Source organism: Anguilla rostrata, chromosome 4 (genome assembly GCF_018555375.3).
Source record: "Anguilla rostrata isolate EN2019 chromosome 4, ASM1855537v3, whole genome shotgun sequence".
Classification (NCBI taxonomy): domain Eukaryota; kingdom Metazoa; phylum Chordata; class Actinopteri; order Anguilliformes; family Anguillidae; genus Anguilla; species Anguilla rostrata.
The window spans coordinates 25,433,758-25,451,883 of NC_057936.1; the positions used below are offsets into that span (position 1 = coordinate 25,433,758).

Consider the following 18,126-nt stretch of genomic DNA (forward strand, 5'->3'; position numbering starts at 1 on the left):
TAAAGGCTATTTTTTTGCTTCGTTACTACTGTACCTGAAACAGTCTACCTCTAACAGATCTGATGAATAGCATCCTGTCAGTTTTGCCAACTGTTATAATTCCTTGTGGGAGGACGGTGAGTTTTATTGATGAATCACACAAGGTCAATTCATTAATTAATTATATTTCTCCACTTGTCCTGTGCATGTGTGTGTGCACATGCACTTGTGTGTGGAGAGAATGCATTATTGACCTGTGTAGCTGGAAGCATGTTTGGGGCGTGTGCGTCTGAGATTCGAGAGAGAGAGAGAGAGAGAGAGAGAGAGAGAGAGAGAATAGCAGAAGTACAAGAATAGTTTCTCAAGATCCCCTGAACTAAACTTGATTAGGAGAACCAATTTAATAAAATCTATAAGCTTTCTCACCTACCCATACCAATTTTTTCTTTTCATGATATTATCAAAGTTATTATAAGTTCTTAGAAGTTTGTGTAAACAAATTTTGAAAACTATTGTCTAAAAGAAAAATGAAACAAATAAAGGTGCAGTAGGGGTCCTGAGTTGTTTTATGAGCTTCTAAGTGGCGTGCGATCCATCTGTCTGAGCAGCCAGTGGGCAGCCACGCTGGCGGCGCTGCGGCGCATAATTAATCAGGCGAACGCAGCATTCGTCTCTGTGCGGCGACGCGTAATCAGCGTCCGAGGGCACAAATGCATCCTTCCTGACGGGATAATTACACCTGTAAACCAGCGGTCTGGAGTATGGGCCGTCGAGAGGGGGACAGAGAGTGAGGGACTGTCCCAAAAGTACAATTCATCAAAGAGGAACATCGCCCCCCCTCACTCCCCTCCCCTCCCCTCCCCTCCCCTCCCCTCCCCACCCCCCCGACCCTGGACTGAGGTGCCGGTCTCTCCGCGGTTCATCGGAAGCGACGCGCGGCGAAACACAACGTTTTCTCTTCCCCCCGCGAGAGCAGCGTCTGGTGATTTATTAAGCGTCGATGCCGCGCGTCTCCTGATCCCCCGACCTGAGCCCACAGGCTGTCGTGTGAGCCGACGAGCTCAGAGCGGGGGGGGCGCTCTCTCTCGCGCCCGAAGCACGACCCCGCTGACCTTTCGGTAATATTCCCGCACGACTGCAGACTGGCGAGCGCCGCGGTCATCCGCTGAGGAAAGCAAAACCTGAGACGGCGTCGGAGACGCCTCCGTCTGACGGAACTCAGCGGGAAACGGCAAAGAGGACAGGATCGCGGACTCAACATGGAGGCTGCACGAGAGGGACAATCCATCTCTTCCTCTTCACAAAGAGTGAGAAGAAGATTTGTTTAGCGCGGGCCACGGATCCTGTGACATTTAAAAGTCTCGAGGCTGTATTTTCAAAAACAGGAAAACGCATTAGAACGAAAGGAGCACAAAGGGCTCGCACTCTACCAGATAGCCAGCAAGATTACTTGTTATTTTTAATCTAACGTGAGAGTTCTGCATTGATTTGCCTGAGGAGACAAATGCTGGCACTAATGCATCGCACACACAACATTTCAAGTGAGCGCACTGCGAGTGTACCTGGCACGTTATACACGCTGGTTATAGGAAAATCGTTGCAGATGGGCCTGACACACCACGTGAGCCTTTGAAACCAGGGAAATCTGTGTCACTGTCTCAGGATACGGCTTTGATTCTTTCCCTACACGTGCCAGGCTGCCGTTTTCTTGCTGGCAAGCCCAAAGGCTCGGAGGTCCCGAAAATAACTGACTGCGGGACATATGCAACCTTCAACCTTTACAGCTCTTTCACCCGGATATTCACTGCGTATGTGTTTGGACCAAATACCCTTTGTATTTGATTCTCAGGCTGTTTTTTGTTGTTGCAGGAAACAGTGGTTGGAAAAAAAATCTGTTTTTTTTTTTTGTAGCAATGAACCACAGATACATTAAATCATCTAGATGCCTCATTCCATTCTCTGAGCTCACTATACAAGCCATTCCACATACTATAAAGATGAGCAAACCTGCACAGAATTGATCTGAAAGAACAAGTCTATTATGGAATTTTAACAGCAATTTTCCATTGATTGCCATAGCAGCCATCTGGTCAGTCGCACGTGTTATCAGACACTGAATGCAATTGTGGCACACCTGTTCAATTTCATCCTTAGGCATCCAACATGCCACATGATCAATAGTGTATATACTGTAGCAGTTATACCGCTACACCATGGTTAAGCACGACAGAGTTGCTAATGCTACTAGAGCACTGCATGGAGGTTATAACACTCGCAAGCACTGAAGCTGAAGCATCCCTCCGCTTTACATTCACAGGCCCTTCGTCCATTTTCTCTCGACTGGTTTCTTTCTGTTCAAAATGCTAGCGTTACCTTCCACGGCTTTGTGCAAAACCCTCAAAGAACGAATACAAGTCGGTCTGTGGTGAGGCAAAAGTGGTTCTGACAGGGCCGACTTTGTGAATCTGACAGTAAGTGATGCCATTAACGGGCAAAGCGCTCTATTCACGCGCAGTTCTTTTCATATTTCTGAAGAGTAAATCGAACCCTGTCAGTTCAGATGACACGTCGCTGAATGGGCAGTTCACTGACGCACAACGCACGTCGGGTTGCCCGTTATAATAAAAACACTGCTCGCGGGCGAGCAAGCTGGCGGCCAAGCTTCTCTCGGCTGAGACCGGTTTGCGTTCACCAATGAAATTTTCATAAACAAAATGTTCCCCGTCTCAAATAGACCACCGCAAGCTTTTCAAGATGTCTCAGATTACTGGTTTGTTCCCCAATCAACCTTTGTTGTCAGCACTACTCTCCAAACTACCAGTAAACTGTCATTTCCACAAGCCTGTACACATCCATATCCCAAACACCTTGTGACACTAATAGTCCTTGTGCTAGTATCATAGCTCTGATCACGGCCTAGTGAACAGTGCTGCTTTCAGAAAGCAACAGTGGTGAACAGTAACAGAGCACTTGGTCATGATTAAGTTAATACATAACTGACAATGTTAATGCACTGTAACTGTAGTCCATTAAAAGTGTAAGATCCCACTGTAGCTAATGGTTATGATCGCCGTTGCAATCCAGCGCTGCAATTGCATATCAGCCTCTATATGCTGCCGTAAGCGGAATTTTGACCTCTGTCTCAGGATTTAAAGCTAGCGAAAGAGAGGAAAAGAGGGGGATCCCTTTATTCTGAAAAGGTAACAAGATATCAACCACAGAATACTAATGTATTAAGGGGGGAGAGATTATCAATAATAATAATAACAGTAATAATAAAGAGCACAGTCAGTGGTTGGTATTAAATTTTGCCGATGGTGGCTATTGTTCCAGGTCTGACCCCCTCAGAGTTATACTGCAAGGGGACCCCTGAAGTGCAGGCTCAGCATTTTTCCTGCCCTGTCCCTCCGTATCCACGGCCACATTCATCTTAAAACAGAAAAGGAAGGAGAGAAATTGTAGGCTTCGGTGATGTAGATTAATTGAGCAGCAGGTAATCACCTCTGTACCGTTCTGATAACTTCCAGTCCCATTGGGATTGCGATTGGGAAGCGGGGTGTGTGAGAGCCCTTCATCTGTCCTCGTTCATTACACAGATCACAGCTGGTAGGGGGACCTGGGGAAGGAGACCCCTCCCCCCCCTTGCACCCCATAACCCCCCCCCCCCATGGTGTTCCACCAGGGCCAGAAAACTTCACCGCCAGTACCAGACCCCCCCGCCCCCTCAAAGACAGGAAAAATCAAAGTGAAAAGGAAACTAGACCGTCTCATTTCTGTTCATTATTTTCCTCTCAGTTGCTTCAAAACTGAGGGGAAAATAATCATGTGAAGAGCAGGAATTGGAGGCTTAATCTGCTCTCTCTGTGTCAAAACAATGAATGTCACACCAAAAAGCCAATTAAGGGCCGGGGGCCTGAGGCAGGAACAACTTGCGGTTGGGAGTCAGGATTGAAACAAGGAACTGATTCATCTGAGCTGCACCAAAGCCCTAATTGTCCCCTACATTTCCATTGCTGCTGAGTGGAGGGGGGGGGTGGTTATCTTCACTGCAAAATCAACTCTGATGGTGTACTTTTAACTTCAGTAGAGTTCACATCGTCCCTATTGGTGTTGATTCAACAGTGTCCGGGCTGATTTAACACTTGTAATTTTGCGGTGCACTGATGTGGTTTTCTTCGCTGGAGATCACTGAACACCCAAAGGACCACGCTGACCCCCGTGTAATTGAAGTGAGAGCTTTGCTGTTGCAGCGCCAATGTCGGCTAAAGCTAGATTTGTAATTGTTGTACTGCACCCACAGAAGCCAGGGTGGGGTTGGGTGGCGAGGGGAAGAAGAGGCGTTTGAACAGACAAACTTTTGGGGAATGTTTGGATGTCACACGCATTCCTAATTGTTTAAAACAAACAGAAAATTGGCTGTTCGAGACACCGAAATGACGTTTGAGACTTGAGCTCCGTGTCGTATCTGCCAATTTTAGTCATGACTAATAGCACGCCAGCCTTTGTAACTGCAGAAACCTTAAAATAAATAAGCCTGCAGTATCTGCAGGACCTCAATCACAGCCACTTCTGCATCACACTTTAAAAACAAAAAACAAAAACAAAACGAAAGAATAAAAACGCAATTCTCCACGCTGGCTTTGAGTCGCACAGCTGTTAATTAAAGAAGCAGCACAAAGGAAGGCTGTTTAGGCGAGGGAGCGAGGGGGCAAGCAGACTGCGGGGGGGGTGGGGGGGGGGGGTGGTTCATACGCAGAGAATACAGGGCCAGGCGCACTGGTGAATGGCATGCTGGGATACTGTCATTCAGCCACGGGGAGAAATTACTCGGGAGCCCGCCGGTGGGTCCCGGGTCCCGGGTCAGGACCGGGCAGACGCGGGGAAGGGGACTCCTCTCCAAACGACACCGCTAATTAAAGCTCGGCCCGCACAACCTCTGGACCGCAGGCGCCATTTTAAAGCCTTTCCGCAGCGGCCCCTCTTCTCTCCTTTGTGTTAGCAGACGACATTTAATTACCGAAGGGAATTGGCTACACATCGGTCTGCCACTGCAGAGCCCTAATGTGCGAAACAAAATTGAAATGCATTTTAGATTAGTGAGGAAAATTTGCTGTTGGATATTTTGCGTGGAGCAGCTAATAAGCTGTAATTGTTAAAAAGCTGAGAAAATGCAGGAGACACATCAAGAATTAGTCATTTTCAGTTAAAAAAAAAAAAACTTTTGTTTGCGTCTGGCATCGCGTGCGCATTATGCAGTGTGTGTGGGTGGGTGGATGGGTGGGGGGGTGTGCGAGTGTGGGTGTGTGGGTGTGTGTGTGCGCATGTGTGTGTGTGTGTGTGTGTGTGTGTGTGGGGGTTGGTGGGTGGGTGTGGGAGTGTGGGTGCATGGGTATGTTGGTGTACGTGTCTGTGTCTGTGTGTGTGTGTGTGCGTGTGTGTGTGTGTGTGTGTATACATACATCCTTTTTTAGTTTTTTAAATAATATATTTCTGTATTATAGATATATTTTCCTATTTTCCTATTTGGAATCATTAATTGTTTTGCTGCTTGAGTCTTCAATGTACCACCCACCAGCACAATACTCCCACACACACACCACACACCAACACACCCATATACCCACACTCGCACACCCACACACACACACACACCCCCACCCACACTCGCACACCCACCCACACACACACACACCCCCACCCACACTCGCACACCCACCACACACACACACACCCCACCCACACCAGCACACACACCACACACCACACCACACACACACCCACCCAGCACACCACACACACACACACACCCCCACCCACACTCGCACACCCGCACACCCACGCACACACACACACACACACACAGCACTCCAGCCCAGCTGCAGTGCTCATGCGGCGCTAATGCACTAGCATGCGAGCCAGTTGCCATATCACACGCCATTGGCCACAGCACAGTGCTACAGGGGAGCTGGCGCCGGCTGTGGGGCAGATACGTCTCCTCCTGAGGAGGGCTGCTGGGATACAGACTCCTGCACTGGAGGACTGGGAGCAAATAAGGCTGGCATCCCTGGGCTAGCTGAGACCAGCCTCACAGCCAGCTGAACAAGCCCAGGTGTGCCCTGCCTTCACAGGCTGCCGGTCACAGTCGCTTAATGACATCGCCGAGAGCCGAATCTGCGACTATTGGACCCAGCCCACGCTCGTGACAAACAAATCTTCACGCGCTGAACCACGGGGGGAAACCAGCAGAGAACACATTTTAATACCCCAGAGAGTCCCTAAATGTATTCCACAGCTCCTGACTCGATGCGGTTTCTCGGTGCTTTAAGAAATAGAATGAAGGGGGAAATGGAATAACTGGTGCACAGATAACTTTTAAAATGTCCCTGGTTGTACTTTATTGACTATTGAGAAACATTAAAGCGAAATTACATTTTCGCGTTGCTATTTGTCATTGTATTACCATGACCTGACAGCTGCAGAGAAGAGAAGAGTGGTTTTATTCACAAAAGGAATAAGGTTTTCTTGTTTATGCTTGATAGCTATAGCGCACACTGTTTCTCAGGAAAAACCAGCATTGGCTCACCAGCACAGTTTGAACCCAGGAAAGAGTTTCTTTTGTCCCCACCTCCACACTGTCAGTTTTTAAAGTGTTAATATGTTAATCTGTGCCACAGTGTTGAAAGCACACTATACTGTACATTGTCAGAATACTGCACTGGCAATACTTTTTAGTGTTATCTAACCACCATGGTAGTGTAAAAAAAACACTGTAAAGGATTTAACGGTATTCTTGTGCGCATATGTTGACACTAGAGATTGGTATCATTCAGTTTGTTAACAACATTGTTTCATCGTTTTGGCAACACCATAGGATTTTCATTTACTGTATAACTATGTATATCATCAAATGCATATTCTTTCTAATGGCTTTCCAGTGGTTGATACTTTGCGTGCCACCAATGTAGAAATAGAAGAGTATGACGATTTGACTGATCAGTCATTATTTGCAGACATTAATGGACCCCATTAGTCATGTTCAATACTGTGGCATGAGTTCAACATTAACATGTACTTGTCTGGGCGGTTCACGTGGGTTTCCTCTAGGTATCACGGTTTCCTCCCACAGTCCAAAGACATGCAGGTAGGCTAATTGGAGACTCTAAATTGCCCATAGCTATGAGTGTGTGAGTGAATGGTGTGTGTGCCCTGCAATATACTGGCAGCCTGTCCAGGGTGTATTCCTGCCTCTCGCCCAATACACAATGGGATAGGCTCCAGCACACCCCACGACCCTGCTCAGGATAAGCAGGTATAGATGATAGATGGATGGACGTACTTGTATGTAGCATGGTGACAAAAGCATGAACCAGCCTGTAAATATGTACATATACATAATATACAAATATGCACATAAAAATGGCATATAAATAATGACATGCATTTATATCTTAGGAAATGCACATAAAAAAATATCTGTTTTCATATGGCAATAGTGAACAATAAAATGTATGGTGTTTTATAAAAACAAAATCAGCTTTTTGGTGTTTTCTATTTTCTACCTTCTTGAAGCCACTGGCTTTCAAGCAGAGAGTGTCATCACATTATAGGGGTTTGATAACAATTCACCAATACCCGGTAACATACCCATACCCATAACATATGGCCAATTAGCAGATCAGACTGTCATTACAGCACTTATTCTACACACTTTTCCCTAACATAGAGACTTAAACATCCGGGCCATGGTCTGCAGGTGACGGCGTAGCCCCTGGAGCCCAAGGTTTTCACTTCCCGTCCAGGGAAAGCACTGTGAGTCAGGCCGACCGAGCCGGGAACACGCGGGCCGACCGAGCCGGGAACACGCGGGCCGAACGAGCCGGGAACACGCGGGCCGAACGAGCCGGGAACACGCGGGCCGAACGAGCCGGGAACACGCGGGCCGAAGGAGCCGGGAACACGCGGGCCGAAGGAGCCGGGAACACGCGGGCCGAAGGAGCCGGGAACACGCGGGCCGAACGAGCCGGGAACACGCGGGCCGAAGGAGCCGGGAACACGCGGGCCGACCGAGCCGGGAACACGCGGGCCGAAGGAGCCGGGAACACGCGGGCCCAACGAGCCGGGAACACGCGGGCCGAAGGAGCCGGGAACACGCGGGCCCAACGAGCCGGGAACACGCGGGCCGAACGAGCCGGGAACACGCGGGCCGAAGGAGCCGGGAACACGCGGGCCCAACGAGCCGGGAACACGCGGGCCGAACGAGCCGGGAACACGCGGGCCGAACGAGCCGGGAACACGCGGGCCGAAGGAGCCGGGAACACGCGGGCCGAAAGCCGGGAACACGCGGGCCCAACGAGCGGGAACACGCGGGCCGAACGAGCCGGGAACGCGGGCCGAAGGAGCCGGGAACACGCGGGCCGAACGAGCCGGGAACACGCGGGCCGACCGAGCCGGGAACACGCGGGCCCAACGAGCCGGGAACACGCGGGCCGAACGAGCCGGGAACACGCGGGCCGAACGAGCCGGGAACACGCGGGCCGAACGAGCCGGGAACACGCGGGCCGACCGAGCCGGGAACACGCGGGCCGACCGAGCCGGGAACACGCGGGCCGAACGAGCCGGGAACACGCGGGCCGAACGAGCCGGGAACACGCGGGCCGAACGAGCCGGGAACACGCGGGCCGAAGGAGCCGGGAACACGCGGGCCCAACGAGCCGGGAACACGCGGGCCGAACGAGCCGGGAACACGCGGGCCGAACGAGCCGGGAACACGCGGGCCGAACGAGCCGGGAACACGCGGGCCGAAGGAGCCGGGAACACGCGGGCCGAACGAGCCGGGAACACGCGGGCCCAACGAGCCGGGAACACGCGGGCCGAACGAGCCGGGAACGCGCGGGCCGAAGGAGCCGGGAACACACGGGCCGAACGAGCCGGGAACACGCGGGCCGAAGGAGCCGGGAACACGCGGGCCCAACGAGCCGGGAACACGCGGGCCGACCGAGCCGGGAACACGCGGGCCGAAGGAGCCGGGAACACGCGGGCCCAACGAGCCGGGAACACGCGGGCCGAAGGAGCCGGGAACACGCGGGCCGAACGAGCCGGGAACACAGGGCCGAACGAGCCGGGAACACGCGGGCCGAACGAGCCGGGAACACGCGGGCCGAACGAGCCGGGAACACACGGGCCGACCGAGCCGGGAACACGCGGGCCGAACGAGCCGGGAACACGCGGGCCGAACGAGCCGGGAACACACGGGCCGACCGAGCCGGGAACACGCGGGCCGAAGGAGCCGGGAACACGCGGGCCGAACGAGCCGGGGGAACACGCGGGCCGACCGAGCCGGGAACACGCGGGCCGAAGGAGCCGGGAACACGCGGGCCGACCGAGCCGGGAACACGCGGGCCGAAGGAGCCGGGAACACGCGGGCCGAACGAGCCGGGAACACGCGGGCCGACCGAGCCGGGAACACGCGGGCCGAAGGAGCCGGGAACACCGGGCCAACGAGCCGGGAACACGCGGGCCGACCGAGCCGGGAACACGCGGGCCGAACGAGCCGGGAACACGCGGGCCGAAGGAGCCGGGAACACGCGGGCCGACCGAGCCGGGAACACGCGGGCCGAAGGAGCCGGGAACACGCGGGCCGAACAATCTGCTCCCCTGTGCAGGAGCGCTCGAGCGCGACGGAGGAAGCCTCATTTACACCCTAAAGCACGGCCGGAGAGCTAGCAGCCGGGGAATCTGACCCGCAATAAGCTCAGCAAACAGAGCGACGGTAACACTAAATCAGTGCGCCGGACCTTCTCTTCAGCCTTCTCTCCTTTTTTCTGCCCGACGCTCAGTCTCTGTGAAGATATTAGAAGCGACTGTGCGGCGTTTGTCAGGCGAACCGCAGGACACGCGCTGGCCTCCAGGTAAGTCAGCGCTACAATGAGACGTACCGCCAAACCTCTGCCCCCCGGCTGTCAGACCCAACCTCTCTCACCCCCCTCATCCCATCCCCATCCCCATCCCCCACCCCCGCCTCCCACCTCTGTTACAGGGTTCTGGGGGGTCTCAACACTGGAGACTTCTGTCAAGATCAGGCAGGAATGATACTGAGCTTGCACACAATGAGCAAGGGTAAAGGGCGGGCGTGCGTGTTTGCGTGCGTGCGTGTGTGTGTGTGTGTGTGTGTGTGTGTGTGTGTGTGTGAGTGTGTGTGTGTGTGCGTGCGTGTATACAGGCGCAGGCCATTGCATTTGTATGGGTGAACCACACAGCCATGTGATTATGTGCTGGTATGTGTGTGTGTGTGTGTGTGTGTGTTGCGCATGTGCACAGATTCATGCCACTGTATTTGTATGGGTGAACCACACAGCCATGTGATTATGTGCTGGTATGTGTGTGTGTGTGTGTGTGTGTGTGTGCAGACATACATTGTGAAGCCGCTCTTGGCTAATGACCGTCGTGTGCTGAATAAAAAACAGTACATAAGGAGCATTAATCATGGCTCTCTGTGAACTACAGCAATTTCCAGTTCCACGGTTCCTTCCAGGACTCCTGCTATTTCAGTATCAGACAAACGAGCAGTGAACTCTTCCTGAACCCAGGGCAGTGAAACACAAGTCAGGGGAAGGGCTCAACCACAGACGTGTTACTGCTAAATTAATTTCCTTGAAAATGAACCAGTGCAAAGAGGTCTTGAGGAAACAAAATACTCTCGCCTTTGCAGTCTTGACATAAAACAATAAGCTTTACCCACCACTGCCAAGAACACTGGGTTCAATAACACCTATTAGCATGGTAATGAGCGTCGTATTGGAATAAATGAGGGAAAAAGTTGATTGTCATTAGCAACTAATATCTCTCGACACAAGCAGACAGCGCATAGCGCTGAGATTGCTTTCACAAAGATGCAAAATAAAGACTGGAAAGCACCATAAGTGGGGTCCCTGGGATTTGAAAGAAATTAATTACCTTGCAGCAATGAAGCCTCTGCTTGGCTTCCCAGCATGAATCATTGTGGATGTTTCCCCTCCCTAGATTTAAAGTCATACCAAACATGGGCTCCCAGTAGTGGTTTTAATTCACAGAGTTGGATTTTATCCGCTTGAAGAGTATGTTTTTTCAGAATGTCAGGGTTCTAGAACTCCGTTGCTTTCCATTACCCATAGTGATTGTTACATCAGCATTAGAATGCTCAGTTAAGAACATTCCAATCAATCAGCATTAGAATGTTCAGTTCGGAACATTCCAATCACATATTTATAACAATGGGCTAGTAAACCCACTTTGGGGGGCGGGGACTTTGTTTCAGACCGAAGAGGCTTGAACATTTGAGGATGCTGTAGTCCTCGTGTGTTCTCCGGCAGGTCTGCCAGTCTCTCCGCTCCCTGCTGCTCCAGACCAGCTTTCTCCACTCCCCAGCGCTCCTCCCGCCCACATCCTGACAACCTCGTCCACCCACTCCCAAAAAAGCACTACACCTGCAGAGGGCTCCCTGGTGGGGAAGGAAAGATCAGAATCTATCTTTAGCTTACACTGATCCTCCTGGTGTCAAAAGCGTGTGCCAATCAGTGGCTGCCTGCTACAAGCGGGACTGGCAGCACAGTCAAGCACTGCCATTTCCTTCTTTTAATCAGGGAGCTCTTCACTAATCAAAATATAACGTGATAAGTGGTGAACTGATTTAAACAGCAATACACAGCATTACACATTCCTGTGCTGACAGCGCCTGGACTGCTACTGTGAAAATAACACAGTCCCACGGAAAGTGCTTGGTAGAATGAGCCAACAATTTCTTCAAACATGAGCACACGCTATGTGCTTTCTACGTGCTTGGCAAGCCAGCAAAACATGTTCACTGGGCTCACTGTCAGCTTTTTAAACTGGTTTATATCATTGCTCGAGACAGAAATATTTAGCATGATAAATAGTCAGATTAGGCATTGCACATCTTCCAGGGAATAACCTATAAGTGTCTTTTAAGCACAGCCAGTGCAGTACAGTAGCTCCAGCTCATGCAGGAGCTGTCCAGTGCTGAAACACAGAGGAAGAAGAACAATGCACTGGGAACAGGCCTCCTTTTAAAGACAGAGAGCTCAGAACTTTATAGACACATTTATGGGAAATGGTGGACTAATTACATATCTTTGTCTAATCTGGGTCTGACTTTACAATGGTAGAACTATTGTAAAGACAGAGAGCTTTGGACTATATAGACACATTTATGGGAAATGGTGGACTAATTACGTATCTTTATCTAATCTGGGTCTGACTTTACAATGGTAGAACCATTTTAATTAAGCCAGTGCACTCATAACTCCCAGAGCACTGAAAGTACTATAATACTAAAAATACAAATAAAGAAAACATCAGACCAAAATTCTCACAAGCAGCAAAAACACAACAGCATTTTTCACAACAAAGCTGAAGTTAACACTTTGTGCCCCCCAGTGCCACAAAGCACCTCATAAAATGGATGCCAGATGTCATTATTTATTTACGCGTTTTAATGGGGGACACAGATAGGGCCTGTTTTGAATAATGCATTCCTGATATGTCATGCGATTAATATTCAGAAGGCGCGAGACGAGCAGTCTGGTAATCCCTGGCCGGGGCTGCGCAGGCTGCGCAGGCTGCGCAGGCTGCCGCGGCGGCTTTGCCCGTGCGGCGGCGCATCTGTGCGGTCTCTGCAGCCGGCCAGCGCTGCGGTTAGCCAGCGGCGGGTCAATGCGCCGCCCGCTCAGCGTTTCCCCTCTTCCTCCTGCAGCCGCACCGCATCACTAGCGGCTGTAAGACACCCCTCTCCAGCCGCTGTAAGACACCCCTCTCCAGCGGCTGTAAGACACCCCTCTCCAGCGGCTGTAAGACACCCCTCTCCAGCAGCTGTAAGACACCCCTCTCCAGCAGCTGTAAGACACCCCTCTCCAGCGGCTGTAAGACACCCCTCTCCAGCAGCTGTAAGACACCCCTCTCCAGCGGCTGTAAGACACCCCTCTCCAGCGGCTGTAAGACACCCCTCTCCAGCGGCTGTAAGACACCCCTCTCCAGCGGCTGTAAGACACCCCTCTCCAGCGGCTGTAAGACACCCCTCTCCAGCGGCTGTAAGACACCCCTCTCCAGCGGCTGTAAGACACCCCTCTCCAGCAGCTGTAAGACACCCCTCTCCAGCAGCTGTAGAACCTCTCTCCAGCCGCTGTAAGACACCCCTCTCCAGCGGCTGTAAGACACCCCTCTCCAGCGGCTGTAAGACACCCCTCTCCAGCGGCTGTAAGACACCCCTCTCCAGCGGCTGTAAGACACCCCTCTCCAGCGGCTGTAAGACACCCCTCTCCAGCGGCTGTAAGACACCCCTCTCCAGCAGCTGTAAGACACCCCTCTCCAGCAGCTGTAAGACACCCCTCTCCAGCAGCTGTAAGACACCCCTCTCCAGCGGCTGTAAGACACCCCTCTCCAGCAGCTGTAAGACACCCCTCTCCAGCAGCTGTAAGACACCCCTCTCCAGCAGCTGTTCATTGGGGCTGATTTGAATCTGCTGGGGCGTCCAGCCCTGGGACCCTGGGAGCAAACCTCAGATCTTAAAGCCGCGCGCGCGACACAGAGACGGTTTTCTCAGGACCGGGTACGCTCTTGGCCGCCTCTTTGGAAAAAGAGTTTTTTTTTTTTTTGAAGACTTGGTCCCAATGCCAACTCCTCCGTCTCAGCTGCTCTCTCGTGACGGACACGGCGTTTAAATGAGAACAGCGGCGTGCGCCGATACGCGTCCTTCAGAGGGGAACAGATACACTGGCGGTGCCACTCACACAGCCAGGACTCAATGGGACAGTCTGCGGGCCTGGACACAATGGGACAGTCTGCGGGCCTGGACACAATGGCCATGAAATGAAAGGGGATATGAGCTCCGGGTGAATGCGGTAACAGGATTAGGATTTATCAGCTTTGTCTATGAGCGTTCCACGGGTGCCGGGGAGCGCTGATGTCACACACGGGTCACCAAGGGAGCAGCCAATGATTTGGCAGGTGCTCACACGACTATTTAACCAGCAGAAGGAGAAGAAAAATGGTTCAGATGAGTAATGAATTATGCAGCTGCTCAGGTGTTTTGATCTCCTCCATGTCAATCAGCTGCCTTTAGGAAAGCCAACCCTCCGCCCTCCCACCCCCAAATTCATCCGCTTGTCATAGCACAGGGTATGCACACAGACACACACACACTTTGTCCAACCATTTTGTAAACACAACCTCAAATCCCTGATAAATTTCCCAAGGGCCCATCTTGCATCTACACATCCGCCCACAATTCCAATTTTCTTATTCTGATGTTATGTGGAATATATATACACATATATATGTACACACACACTTATCCAGCCCAGGAGCCTGAATTGCTCTTTTTGACAGATAACAAATCCTTTTGAAGAATAACAGCCACAAGCTTTTTGACATGCTTTTTAAAACCAGTTCTCAGAGGACGATTGATTCCTGAGTTTTCTGATAGATATGTTTGACAGTGTGTCACCACAGATTAAGCCTTGGTTCCTCAATCGCTGACTGATTGCTGTCAAGTCAGGATGACTTGCAGTGCATAATGCTGGTGTGCTTATCATGCCCCCTGTGCTGTCCATATGATTTCCTTTTCATCTACAAGCTAAATAAGAGGTCCTGATATTGTGGCTTTTGTTTCTGTGTGCACGCATTTGCAAAATGTACCTATATTGGCTTGCAAGAGTCAAATTACACTCGTGGCTTGGGACAGAGAGGAGACCGCAGCGTTTCTCCGTGTCTTCTGATATGCAACAATCACATTCCTGCAAACCCAACTCAACACGCCGCTTCAGACAACACCAAACACTTCCGTGGGCGGACTATGTTTAATGCATGCTTCTACAAGTATCATGCCAATGTAATATTAAGAACTCGCGAATAATTAAAAGGCCACCAGATATTCCTCGCCCACGGTCTAATGCGCCTCCTAGGTGGAACAGGCTACTGTGGGCGAGCTAAGCTATGTTAAAGATATGTCGCAGAAATAGAAGTGCTTAACTACCCTGTTACTAGAGGATAACGGTTCTTAAAATAGGGTAAATAAATAATAGGCAGTGTACCAGCAAAAATCTTAAACATGACTTTTAGTTTGTAGTAAACGTGAGTTTTTTCATTAAAGTCAAACCCACATGAACTCATGTTAACTGAGGTCCAGCATCAATAAGCATCCTCGCAGTCAACACATCTGCCGAAATCCCGGCACAAAACAATGGTGCATAGACTACTATTCACAAGAAAATTAACAAACAATCTTCATTGAAAATTAAGCAACTCGCACTAACGCATCGATAAAAATAATGTTCGATTTCAAATCGTTTGAAACATCTCTGTTTTTGTTCATATATATAGGCTATAGGCTACGCTTCTTTTGACAAGAGAACAGTAAATGACGATGAAACCCACACTTTAAAAGATGACACATGGTTATAAAACAGAAGCATAACGTGTTAAACATAATATGCACTATTTTTTCCGTACCTTCGGGGCTAAGGTAGCCTAAGCCGCGTCGACGTCAGCGAAGTCTTCAGGAATTTGGAGCGGTCTTAGTAAACGGTTGTTCTTGTTCAGTGCAGGTGTACCGTTACTGCCCGCTGGTAATCTGAACCATCTGAGGACGAGTTGATTGTGAGACAGCAGTTTCTTCCGCAAAAAACTAAATCAATTTAAGAGTAAAAAGTAACGTTTATTACACCATCAAATTCATTTAAATATGTGAAATCTCTCTTGGCAGGAGAGAGGGGTATGAATCTTAGGATCTTCTCATGCAACGGACAGAGAGCGAAGACGCGAGAACAGCGACGCTCACTTCCCTTGCAGCAAAGCGCTACTGAACAAAAGAGCGCTGACAAGCCTCTGCAGAATCCTCTATTCGAATCGGCGGGGACCGGAGAGGAAGGAAAATGGGGCTAGGGTAGGCTGGATGCAAATAAGGAGGGGTTGGGGGGCGTTATCACAAAAAAACGAGCCTTTCTCTCTCCAGCTAATCCGGCGTTGAAATCGATTCGATTAATTTGGGTATTTAAATAGGGTTTAGCATTGCGATCAGGCAGTTCTATGCATTATTTACTACAACCTAACTTTATGCTGGGGTAGCACAAAAAAGTTTTAAATGCATTAATTGCTGAAGCTTTTGTCGGCGTATATATGGAATTATCAAATTCAACTACGCCTTTAATTCATGTTACACAGTATTAGCTGCACAGTTCTCCAGGGTTGTCTTTGGCTTGACAAAATGCATTGACTTGAATGACACTTAGAGTACACTGGAATTAGTCAACACGTTGTCTGTTCAATACCTTTTAAAATAAGTCATTATGACTTTTGTCTAAGGGTACAAACGTTACATGCCGAATCATACAAAATACGCACCACCAAGAGAAGATTAAAACTATAATTTTGCTGGAACATCATACATCGTAAAATATTTATTAAACGGAGGACCTATACATTTGCTGATAACCTGAACATTCAACCAATTATAATAATTGTGAAAATACTTACAGTTATTCGTCTAGCCTATTTAAACAAAGATATCGGAATTCATTTCATTGGTTTTGAGCCAGATTAATGTCGTGGCTTCCAACCCGACTGCGTCTGGTCTAGTTGCGGTTAAAAAAATCATTAGAATTGATCCTTCATAAAAGACAGTTCCAAAGAGCCTCGCGGCCCATATCGCTTTGCTGCACCAAGAATAATTACCCCCCGAGAGACACGAGTTCTTCTGTTGATGGGGATTATTGTGGCCTACTAATTTGCATTTCGCCACATCTTTTCATGTTTTCTTATTTGAATCTATTTAAACGTCTTTTTTATATATCTAATTGCCCGTTTCCGATCTCATTGGGTTAATTCCTTTGATGAAAACTGTACTTCTACTTTTAACAGGTTCAAAATAAATGGCAGATACTTCTGCGGATATCTATAAGTCAGTCAGAACAGAGTAGCCTAATTGTATCCAGCTCCAAGCAATGGTTAAAGAAAAACTATTTGTCCATGGTGCTATGCGACTATTGCCTTTTGGGTGCACAGCCAACGTCACCTTGGGGTACTACAAAACACAAAAATAATTATACTTTGGGCCATGGCAGTAATGGAACAGTACTGAGCTTGCATTGTGCTGAATGTATTGCTCCTTTATGTACACTTCTCTGCGCCACAAAGCAATCTGGCAGGTCTAGTGTAAAACCAGTGCAGTGTGAGTGACCTGGGCCTACAATTTCTTGCATTACCTTGTATACAAGACACATCCATCCATCCATTATGTATACCCGCTTATCCTGGTACAGGGTCGCGGAGGGTGCTGGAGCCTATCCCAGCATGCATTGGGCGAGAGGCAGGATTACACGCTGGGCAGGCCGCCAATCTATCGCAGGGCACACACACCATTCACACACTCATACCCACGAGCAATTTAGAGTTTCCAATTAGCCTGGCCTCTTTGGACCGTGGGAGGAAGCCGAAGTACCCGAAAGAAACCCACACGAACACAGGGAGACCACGCAAACTCCACACAGAAAGGCCCAGGCCAGGGCTCGAACCCAGGACCTTCGTGCTGTGCCATACCGCCCATACAAGACACAAAGGGAGATATTTTCATACCAGTTTTTGGACAAATGTTTTGTTTTTTTCCCCATAGGATTTGTTTTGCCATATCTGTGCCATATGTGTGCACATGTACTTCCTGTGGTGACACGGGCCAGCAGTGACCAAACCCACATTTGAACACAGGTCAGCAGAAACACAAAAGGCATCCATCTTCATTTGTGCCACAACATGGAGTTTCTTGGGCTCTCTCAGCCGTGCTCTGGATTTTATTAGTTCAGGCGCGGGTATGATGGATGCCCCGGCTCCAGGTTTATAGGATTCGGCGTGCGCTCTCCAAACAGTGGAGAGGAGATCACTTTACACCAACAACTGGGTCAAGAAACCACTTCAGAAAACCGTCGCAGCAACACTCAGGTGAACGTGTTAACTGCAAGGGTGAAGTCTAGCCAAAGAAGATATGTTCAGCTAAGTAAGAGAGTAACCACAAAAAATATTTTCAAAATACTTTTTTAGAAGTAGGATAACAAGAAATGTATATAGTATTCTGGTACTGCACGACACAAATGAAGTGTCAGACAC

At 49.7% G+C, this 18,126-nt stretch overlaps 1 protein-coding gene across 3 annotated transcripts in view; it reads right to left on the bottom strand.

Moving 5' to 3' along the window:
- Positions 1-18,126, bottom strand: part of ncanb (neurocan b) — a 136,226-nt gene that overhangs the window by 90,197 nt on the left and 27,903 nt on the right. The window contains exon 1 of one of the 3 annotated variants that reach the window (XM_064331758.1): positions 15,481-15,824. The exons of the other annotated variants lie outside the window; for them this stretch is intronic. The gene's annotated coding sequence lies outside the window, so the exon portion shown is untranslated. Of the gene's footprint in view, positions 1-15,480; positions 15,825-18,126 lie in introns of those variants that run through there. 3 annotated transcript variants of the gene reach the window in all.